Below are 11309 nucleotides of genomic sequence, written 5' to 3'. Positions count from 1 at the left end.
CGGTGGCTATTCTAGACCGACAGGTTTGTCAGCTGAGATCGAAGAGTTTTCCTTCTATTCGTGTTCAGTGGAGAGGTTAGCCTCCTGAGGCATCGACCTGGGAGTCCGAGTTCGATATGCGGAGCCGTTATCCTTTCTCCGACTTAGGTACTTCCTTCTTCTGTCCGTTCGAGGACGAACGGTTGTTTTAAAGGTGGAGAATGTGGGTCATCACTTCTTTTGTAATGAAATTCTATGTTCCGATGCCTTAAAACCCTCTTTTAGTACCACCTCGATTTGCGTGCATAGTCCGGGCGCGTAGCCGAAAAGCTTAAATGTGAAAATCTATGAAAAATGATAAGTTTTGACTGTAAAATGAATAATATGACTTCAGTTAAAGTTTTGGATAAACGGATCCGAACCCGTGATCTGACGGTCCCGGAGGGTCCGTAGGAAAATATGGGTCTTGGGCGTATGCTCGGAAATGAATTCCGAGGTCCCAAGCCTTAAAAATCAATTTTTGAAAGAAATTGTTTTACTAAATTATCTAAGGAATAAAGAAAAGAATTAATGTTTGAAACCATTGTTATCGGACCCATATTTTGGTTCCGGAGCCCGGTACCAACTTGTTATAGTATTTGAAAGAACTGTGAAATTTGGTGAAAAACGGAGTTTATTTGACATGAGTTGGACTTCCGGTTGGAGAGTTATGAACGATGAGAGTTCTTGATGAATATGTTGAGTTTCGAGGTTTAATTCATGATTTTACATGTTATTTTGATGAGGTGATCGCACGAGTAGGTCATACGATGTTTTTGAGGATTTTGTGTATATTTGGTTTGGAGCCCCGAGGGCTCGGGTGAGTTTTGGGTAGGTTTCGAGATGCCTTAGGCCTAAAAATACAGTTGTTGCAAGTTCAAAGAATTTGCAGATCTCTGAACCCGCCAGTGCGGTCCGCATGAAAACGTGTGCGACCGCGGAAGGGGCCAGTGTGGTCCGCGGTCGGCCTTGTGTGGTGCGCGGTAGAGGGTTGTGCGGCCGCATTCCATTTTGTGCGGTCCGTAAAGGGCACTGGACCACAGTCCCTCAGGAAGGCCTGTGCGGCCGCAGTCCGTTTTGTGTGGTCCGCACAGGGCATTGGACCGCAGTACCCTCAGGAAGGCCTGTGCGGCCGCAGTCCGTTTTGTGCGGTCTGCACAGGGGGTTTGAGAAAGGTATAAATAGACGAGATTTTCAGTCATTATTCATTTCTTAAAACCCCAAAAACATAAGAGGCGATTTTTGAAACAACATTTCTTCTCCAAATCAATTGTAAGTCGTTTTTAACTAGTTATTTTCAATCATTAACATATTTTAACATGATTTCAACTTCAAATTAATGGTTTTCATGGGGGAAATTGGGTGTTTTGGGTAAAACCTAGGTTTTTCAAAAATTAGGGATTTGGACCTCGATTTGAGATCCGATTTCAAAACAAATTACATATTTGAACTCGTGGGGGAATGGGTAATCGTTCGAACCTCGGGTTTTGACCACATGGGCCCGGGGCAATTTTGACTTTTTGGGTAAAAACTTTGGAAAACTCATTTTCATGCATTCAAATTGATTCATTTAGCGTTTATTAATGTAATTAAGTAACTTGTGGCTAGATACGAGCGAATCCGTGGAGGAATCAAGAGGAAAAGCTATAATTGAAACTTGAGTTGTGTTCGAGGCATCGAGGTAAGTGTTCGGTCTAACCTTAGCTTGAGGGATTAGGAGTTGAGTCCTATTTGCTAATTGCTTCTCTTTGAGTATGACGTATAGGCATGGTGACGAGTATCTATACGTTGGTGTCGAGCATGACCGTGAGTCCTAAATTGATACTTGTTGTATTCTTAAATGATACTACGAATGCTATAGTGGGTGAATTCTTGATAATGAGTAAGACTTAAAGTTTATTTTTGTGGAAGATACTTATGATTGAGAAATGGTGATAATTGAGATTAGTAGGAGTTGAGTTAAGATTGGTTATAGTTGATTCACCCTTGCCGGGACGTATATACTTGTACTGTTGAATTCCCTTGTCGGGATAGTGTAGTTTATTGTTGACCCCTTGCTGGGACTGTTATTATGATCACTGTTGATGGTATATTTGGGATGGGTAGCGCCCCGGAACACTTCTATTATATATGGATCGGGTTGCGCGCTGCAATATTATTATATATATTTATGGATCGGGTTGCACGCCGTAACAGATATTATATTGGATCGGGTTGCACGCCGTAACAGATATTATATTGGATCGGGTTGCACGCTGCAACAGATATTACATTGGATCGGGTTGCACGCCGCTACAGATATTATATTGGATCGGGTTGCACGCCGCAATAGATATATATGTGGATCGGGTTGCACGCCACAACAATATTAAATGATAAGGGATCGGGTTGCGCGCCGCAACAGTATTGTTATTGTATTGTTGTAGATATTGAATTGTCCTTTCATATCTTATTAAGTTGCTGTTGGATTTGGTATGTTCCCCGAAGCATGTACCCCCTCCCATTTAAACTGCTTATTCCTGTTTATTTTCCGCCATATGTTATATAACTGCACAGGTTTATCTAGAGTCTGGTCCTAGCCTCGTCACTACCTCGTCGGGGTTAGGCCAGGCACTTACCAGCACATGAGGTCGGTTGTTTTGATGTTACACTATGCACTTATGTGTAGATACCAGAGCAGTACTAGGTCAGCAGCAGTAGCTTGGGAGCCAGCCTTCAGTCCACCGAGATTCCGAGGTAGTCCTGCAGGCATTCGCAGGCCCGGCGTCTCTTCTATCAGTTATTTTGTTCTGTTATCATTGTATCCGTGACAGACAATGTTCCTTCTTTCAAACGTTTGTATGTAGTAATCATAGATAGTCCGTGAAAGTTGTGACACCAGTTTCTGGGTAGAGGCATATGTTGATTTCTGGATTATTTTTGTTTATTTTTTTAAGTCTTACGCTTAATCTCATATTCCGCTATTATTTAAATGGTTATCACCTGTTAAAGCAAGTTGTTAAAAAGGATTAAAACAAAGAAGTAAAGAATTTTCTAAATTTCGTGGCTTGCCTAGCTTCTATGAGTAGGCGCCATCACGACTCCCGAGGGTGAGAAATCCTGGTCGTGACAAAAAATAATGTTATATTGTCTAGCACATACCTGGATGAATGCATTGTGTAATTGTGAGACCTGTATTTTTCGAATTTGATTTTAGTAGATATTAGTATAGTGATTCTGACTTGGACGTGGATTATACATTTTGACTTGGATTCTACAACAAATGAAATACTTTTACAGTTTTGTACATTAATAATGTTGTATATATATATATATTTAATAAAAAGTATAAAAGTCTATCAATATTATAAGAATATTTTAGTTTATCAACATTTAACGTAAAATATTTGTGCTTTTATAATAACATAAATATATAGATAGCTAATATTTCGTTGCTACCGGACTGTATTTGCTGTATTCGCACTACCGTATTCATAAATACAGTAGCGAAATTTGCCTACTAAGTAGGGAGTCTAGCTATTTAATCACAGAAAGAGGGTCAATTAACGTGTATCACTCCTAATTTAACTCAACAAAATTAATTCTACAAAATTTTGTTGCTACTGTTTTTATTCCATGTGTTCTCGCTACTGTATTTATAAATATAGCGAGGAAACCCACCTAAAAATAGAGATTACAGCTGTTAAATTTTATATTACATGTATTCATGCGACTGTATTTATAAATACGGTAAGATGTATTTATTAATACAATAAGGTAATCCGCCTAAAAACCAGGGATAACAGCTGTTTAATTTTGTATTCCATATATTCGCATGAATGTATTTATATATACAGTGAGATAATCCGGCTTTAAAATAGTGATTACGGGTATTTAATAACGGAAAGCGTAATATTGAATTGTATTTAATTTTACTTTATTGAATTAAGTTGTATTCATACAATAAAAAATTAAGAAATAGCATGTATACCGTTCTATTCAATTCGATTGTATACGTTATATTCAATTCGCCGATATTTATTATTCACTGTTATAGATTGTAATTCAATTCACCGTATTTAATTCGACTATATTCAAACAATAAAAAATCACAAAAACAGTAATATTCGGTTGTATTCAAAAAACACATACCGTCGGAACACATAAATACATGCAAATATATAATTATATTTATATAAAAATACAATGTATTTGTACAGAATACAATGTATTTGTATCATTGTATGTGACTTAATAATAAAGAAGAGAAGAAAGTTCTCCGGAGATGGCGTTTTTCGACCAAATAAAATATTATATACATTATATTAAATCTAAAAATGGATAGGAATAAAAACCCGGCCCTCAAATCTTCTCCAGCGATTTTGCTTCAGATTTTCAAAAGCTCAATCCATAGCCATGGCCAGATCTGTTCGTCTACTCCCTCTTTGCTTTAGATGTATTCTCTACGCTTCAGAAAGTTCACCATCACCACCAAAACTAGTTGCTACGACGGCTCCCTTGATGGAAAAGGGAGAAATATTTGAGTGAGAAGAGAGAAGATTAAGATTATTGTTGATAGAGAGAGACAAAAAGAACATAAGTGGTGTATTTCTCGCCTCAATGGTATAGTATAAAATAAATACATATTTTGCTATAAAATAGAAAAAAGTAGCTATAAGTAATAATATTTTAAAATTGTATTGGTTTATAATAAATAGGGTGTAATAGTTTGCTATAGGAGGTAAAATTTAGGAATTAGTCAATGTGTCATAAACTTCAGTTTTTCAATTTAATTTTTCGAGACACAAATGTCTTAAATTTATGATTTATAATTTAAATTTGTAGGACAAAATAAGTACTAGCTAATCCCTGAATAGTAGCCCTAAAAATGGTTGTTCGTGTACTTCCCCCTTTACGGGAAAAGTGCATGGTTAGCCACTAATAACATATAAGTTTACTTTTAAGCCACTGTTTAAAATGTCTTTAGTCTTTAACCACTGCTTTAATAAACTTTAACTATCCGGAAAATATCCTTCTGCTCATGTCTTTAACTTTTGAACTTAACTTCAGAACTACATGTCCTTAACTTTTGAACTTGTAACTCTAAGTTCAGGACTTCAGGACTACATGTCCTTAACTTCAGGACTTCAGGACTACTTGTCCTTAACTTTTGAACTTGTAACTTAGTTCATGACCAAGTGTCCTTAACTTTTGAACTTCGAACTCAAATTTCAGGACCAAGTGTCCTTAACTTTTGTATGTGTAAGTTAAGTTGAGGAACAAGTGTCCTCAACTTTTGAACTTGTAAGTCAAAGTTAAGGACCTATTGTCCTTAACTTTTGACCAAGTGTCCTTAACTTTTGAACTTGTAACTGTAAGTTAAGGTGTGATGACCCAAGAGGTCATCACTTGTTTTTAAAATTAATTCTGTGTTCTGAGGCCTTAAAAACCTCTTTTACTATCACCTCGATTTGCGTACACAGTCCAGGTGGGTAGCTAGAAAGCCTATATGTGAAAATCTATGAAAATGATAAATTTTGATGATAAAATGAATTATTTGACTTCGGTCAACGTTTTGGGTAAATGGACCCGGACCCATGATTTGACGGTCCTAGAGGGTCCGTAGGAAAATATGGGACTTAGGCGTATGCTCGGAATCGAATTCCGAGGTCCCAAGCCCGAGAAATGAATTATTGAAGAAAATTATTTTTCTGAAATTGTTTATAAGGTTTGGAAATAAATTTTTTATTAAAACTCGATGGTATCGGGCCCGTATTTTGGTTCTGGCATCCGGTAAAAGTCTTAGATATGATTTAAGATAATTCTGTGAAGTTCGGTAAGAAACGGAATCCATTTAACGTTATTCGGACCTTAAATGCAAATTTGATGTTTAAAGAAGTTTTGAGAAATTTCATTGATCTTGAGGTTTAATTCGATGTTCATGATGTTATTTTGGTAATTTGAGTATACGAATAAGTCCGTTCGATGTTTTTGAAGTTGTGTGTATATTTGGTTTGGAGCCCCGAGGGCTCGGGTGAGTTTTGGATAGGCCACGGGGTGCATTTTGAACTTAGAAAAATTGCAGGATTTTTGTTGGTATGATCAGTCTTGCAGGCTTCGCATTTGCGAAGCCTGTCTCGCAAATGCGAGGGCTTGGTCACAAATGCGAACTAGCCCAGACCTGCCTTATCTCGCAAATGCGAGTTGTGCTTCGCAATTCCGACCTCGCAAATGCGAAAAATCCAGATTTGCTAAGGGTTCGCAAATACGAGCTTCCCTTCGCAATTCCCAAGCCAACAGAGGTCGGGGTTCGCAATTGCGAACCCCTATTCGCAATTCGCATATCTAAGACTTGCAAATTTTATACATAGACGATTTTAAACCCATTTTTCATATCCTCTCAAGACATAAACACACTTGGGCGATTTCGCAAAGGTTTCTTCTTCTCCAAATCAATTTTAAGTCATTTTTAACTAGTTTTCTTCAATCATTAACATCTTTTAACATGATTTCAACTTAAAATCATTGATTTTCATGGGGGAAATTGGGTGTTTTGTGTAGAACCTAGATTTTCCAAAAAAAAATGGGGATTTGGACCTCGATTTGAGGTTCGATTTCAAAACAAATTATATATTAGGGTTCGTGGGGATATGGGTGATCGGGTTTTGGTTCGAACCTTGGGTTTTGACCATGTGGGCCCGGGAGTGATTTTTGACTTTTTGGGTAAAACTTTGGAAAACTCATTTTCATGCATTGGGGTTGATTCATTTAGCGTTTATTGATGTAATTAAATAACTTGTGACTAGATACGAGCAAATTGGCAGTGGAATCAAGGGGTAAAGCCGTAATTGAAACTTGAGTTGTGTTCGTGGCATCGAGGTAAGTGTTTGGTCTAACCATAGCTTGAGGGATTAGGAGTTATGTCTATTTGCTACGTGTTAATTGTGGAGTACGACGTATAGGCATGGTGACGAGTATCTATACGCAAGTGTCAAGCATGCCCGTGAGTCTTGTGTTATAAATTTTTATGACTCCGTTGTGATTTATTGTGCCTCACATGTTATTATCATCACTGTTCCCTTGCCGGGATGTTTGTTTGATATTATTGTTCCCTTGCCGGGATATTGTTGAGATATCCTTGTTCCCTTTCCGGGATGTTTGTTTGATATTATTGTTCCCTTGCCGGGATATTGTTGAGATATCATTGTTCCCGTGTCGGGATGTTTGTTTGATATTATTGTTCCCTTGTTGGGATTCCTTGTGATTATTGTTGGCTTGTAACTGGGAGCGGGTGGTACGCCTACCACAAGGTATAATGAAATGGGAGTGGGTGGTACGCCTACCACAAGATATAGTGAAATAGGAGCGGATGGTACACCTACCACAAGATATAGTGAAATGGGAGCAGGTGGTACGCCTACCACAAGATATAATGAAATGGGAGCAGGTGGTACACCTACCACAAGATATAGTGAAATGGGAGCAGGTGTTATGCCTACCACAAGATATAGAGAAATGGGAGCGGGAGGTACGCCTACCAGAAGATAAATGAAATGGGAGCGGGTGGTACGCCTACCACGAGATAAGTGAAATGGGAGCGGGTGGCACGCCTACCACAAGATAAATGAAATGGGAGCGGGCGGCATGCCTTCCATGAGATACATGAAATAGGAGCAGGTGGCACGCCTGCCACGAGATACAGGAAATGGGATTGGGGTTGCACGCCTGCAACAAGATGTGAAAAGAAAATGAAATCTGCCTTTGTTTTCCTTATTTTTTTTAGTGGTTGGATTTTGATTCCTTTATAATTCTCTTGATATTCTGTTTTTACCTGTTATTTTCCCGAAGCATGTTTTCCCCATCCCATCTTTACTTGTTTATTCCTGCTTTACTTTTCGTTGTATATTATATAACTGCACAAGTTTATTTGGTAGTTCGGTCCTAGCCTCGTCACTACTTCTCCGAGGTTAGGCAAGACACTTACCAGCACATGGGGTCGGTTGTGCTGCTACTATACTCTGCACTATGTGCAGATCCCGGAACACCTATTGGACCGTAGTTGGACGCTACTTTCAGTCCTTGTGGAGATCCAAGGTAGACCTACAGGCGTCCGCAGGACCTGACGTCTCCTCTATCTTTTATATTCTGTTTAATCTTTTCGTTTCAGAACTAGTGTATTGATCTTTTCTTCAAACTTTGCCTTAGACCGTTTGTGACACTGTGACACTGGGTTTTGGGTGATTAAGGCCTAAGTAGTTGTAATAGATTCAGATTTCAAATATATCATTATTTTCTTCCGCTTAATTTAAAGTTCTGATGTTTATACGTAATCGCCTTATAATTGTTAAAAAGAAATAATTGGGCAATGAAGTAATTAGTTAAAGGATTGGCTTGCCTAGATCACATTAGTAGGTGCCATCACGACTCCTGAGGGTGGAAAATTCGGGCTGTGACAAATTGGTATCAGAGCTCTAGGTTACATGGGTCTCACAGTTCATAGAAAAGCTTAGTAGAGTCTGAGGGATCGGTACGGAGACATCTGTATTTATCTCTCAGAGGTTACAGAGTTAGGAAAAAACTTTACATTTATTTTTTCCTGTCGTGCGGTTTGGTTTCTCAATGCTAATTGAATTTCTACTCTATTCTTTCGTAGATGGTGAGAACACGCGCTTCCTCATCCACTGACCAGCAGCCCCATCCCCCAGCAGCAGCTTCCACGAGGGGCAGAGGGCGAGGCTGAGGCAGAAGCAGAGCTCAGCCTAGGGCAGCAGCACTCGCAACGGAGCCTCAAGTTGACTTTGATGATGAGTTCCGGCCCCAACAGTTCCGGTGGGCCCAGCTCAGGTCCTAGAGGGGTTTATTGCTACCCCAGTTCTTTAGGATGCTCTGGTCCGTCTAGTGGGCCTTATGGAAAGTGTCACCCGGGCAGGCTTGCTTCTTGTAGCACCAGCCGTCTCTCAGGCTGGAGGAGGAGCCCAGACTCCTGCTACTCGCACTTCAGAGCAAATAGTTCCCCAGTTTCAGACTCCAACGGTTCAGCCAGTTGGAGCAGTTTAGACGGGTGTGGTATCTCAGACCGGTAATGGAGCAGTTATGTCTGTCGATGCTTTGTGGATGTTGGACAGGTTCACCAAGCTCTTCACTACTACTTTTAGCGGTGCATCTATTGAGGATCCCCGGGATTTTCTAGACAGTTGTCATGAGGTTCTCAGGAACATGGGGATAGTTGAGACCAATTGGGTCGATTTTGCTACTTTTCGCTTGTCTGGATCTGCCAAGACTTGGTGGAGAGATTATTGCTTAGCTAGACCAACCAGATCGTCAGCCTTAACTTAGGAGCAGTTTACACAGCTATTTCTGGAGAAGTTTCTCCCCATCACTCAGAGAGAGGCCTATCGGAGGTAGCATCTCCAGCAGGGTTCTATGACTGTCACCCAATATGAGACCAGATTCATCGACTTGGCTCGTCATGCTCTTATCATACTTCCCACCGAGAGAGAGAGAGGGTGAGGAGGTTCATCAAGGGATTTATTAAGCCGATTCATCTTCAGATGGCTAGGGAGGCTGGGAGTGAGATATCTTTCCAAGACGGGCCAATGTGTCCAGGAGAGTTGAGATGGTTCTGTCGTAGGGAGGTGGTCAGAGGTCGGACAAGAGGCCTCCTCATTCAGTTAGATTTAGAGGTACCTCATCTGGAGGTAGGGATTTATATGGTAGGGGCCATCCTCCCAAGCCTTTTCAGTCAACACTTCAAGTTTCTCACGGTGCTTCAGGTGGTCGTGGTTCTCAGATGCAATATTCTGATCAGCAGTCCTACAGTGCACCACCACCTCTTATCACTGCACCGCCGCTTTAGAGTTTCCAGGGTCGTCAGCCCCTGTAGTTGAGTGCTTGTCTTACTTGTGGCGACACGAGGCACATTGCTAGGTATTTCCCTCAAGCACTGAGTAGCTCTCAGCATCAGGGTTCTCGTGCCATGGTTCAAGCACCGAGTGTTCCATAGCCCGCCCAGCCAGCTAGAGGTGGGGGTAGAGATGCTAGATGTGGAGGTACAGGTATTATAGGTGGAACTCAGGCCACTAGAGGTGGAGGTCAGCCAGCAGCAGGCCGTCCCAGAGATGAGTTCAGGATGGTGGGGCCCAGCCCCGATGTTATGCTCTTCTAGCCAGGCCCGAGGCTGAGGCTTCCTATGCAGTTATCACAGGTACGGTTATGGTTTATGATAGAGATGCTTCAGTGTTAGTTGGTCCAGGGTCTACGTACTCGTATGTGTCATCTTATTTTGCACCATATCTAGTCATGCCTAGTGATTTTTTGAGTGATCCTGTTTATGTGTTTGCACCGGTGGGTGATTCTATTGTGGTAGATCGAATAAATAGTTCATGTATAGTTGTGATTGTAGGTCTTGAGACTCGTGTAGATTTGCTTCTTTTGGACATGGTCGATTTTGATGTCATATTAGGGGTGGACTAGTTATCACCTTACCACGCTATCTTGGACTGTCATGCCAAGATTGTGACCTTAGCCTTGCCGGGTTTACCTCGTTTAGAGTGGAAAGGTACTCCTGGTCATTCTACCCGTAGTGTTATCTCTTATGTGAAGGCTCGGCGTATGGTCGAGAAGGGGTGTTTGGCCTATTTGGCATATGTTCGTGATTCTAGTACTGAGGTTCCTTCTATTGATTCTGTGCCCATTGTTCGTAAGTTTCCTAAGGTTTTCCCTTCAGACCTGTCGGGTATGCCACCCGACAGGGATATTGACTTTTGCATTGATTTGGCTCCGGACACTCAGCCCATTTCTATTTCGCTGTATCGTATGACCCCGCCTGAGTTGAAAGAGTTGAAGGAGCAGTTGCAAGACTTGCTTGAGAAGGGTTTTATTAGACCGAGTGTTTCGCCTTGGAGTGCGCCAGTGTTGTTTGTTAAGAAGAAGGACGGATCGATGAGAATGTGTATTGATTACCGGTAGTTGAACAAGGTTACGATCAAGAATAAGTATCCGTTGCCAATTATTGATGATTTGTTTGATCATCTTTAAAGTGCCAAGGTATTTTCGAAGATTGACTTGAGATATGGCTACCATCAGTTGAGGATTAGGGAATCCGATGTCCCTAAGACAGCTTTCCGCACTCAGTACGGGCATTATGAGTTCTTGGTGATGTCATTCGGGTTGACAAATGCCCCAACAGCTTTTATGGATTTGATGAACCGAGTGTTCAGGCCTTATTTGGATTCGTTCATGATAGTCTTCATTGATGATATTTTGATCTATTCCCGCAGCCAGGAGGAGCACGAGCAGCATCTCAAAGTGGT

This window comes from Nicotiana sylvestris, chromosome 4 (assembly GCF_000393655.2).
Source record: "Nicotiana sylvestris chromosome 4, ASM39365v2, whole genome shotgun sequence".
Taxonomy (NCBI): domain Eukaryota; kingdom Viridiplantae; phylum Streptophyta; class Magnoliopsida; order Solanales; family Solanaceae; genus Nicotiana; species Nicotiana sylvestris.
The sequence above is the reverse complement of the archived record's forward strand: the minus strand, read 5'-3'. Positions refer to the sequence as shown.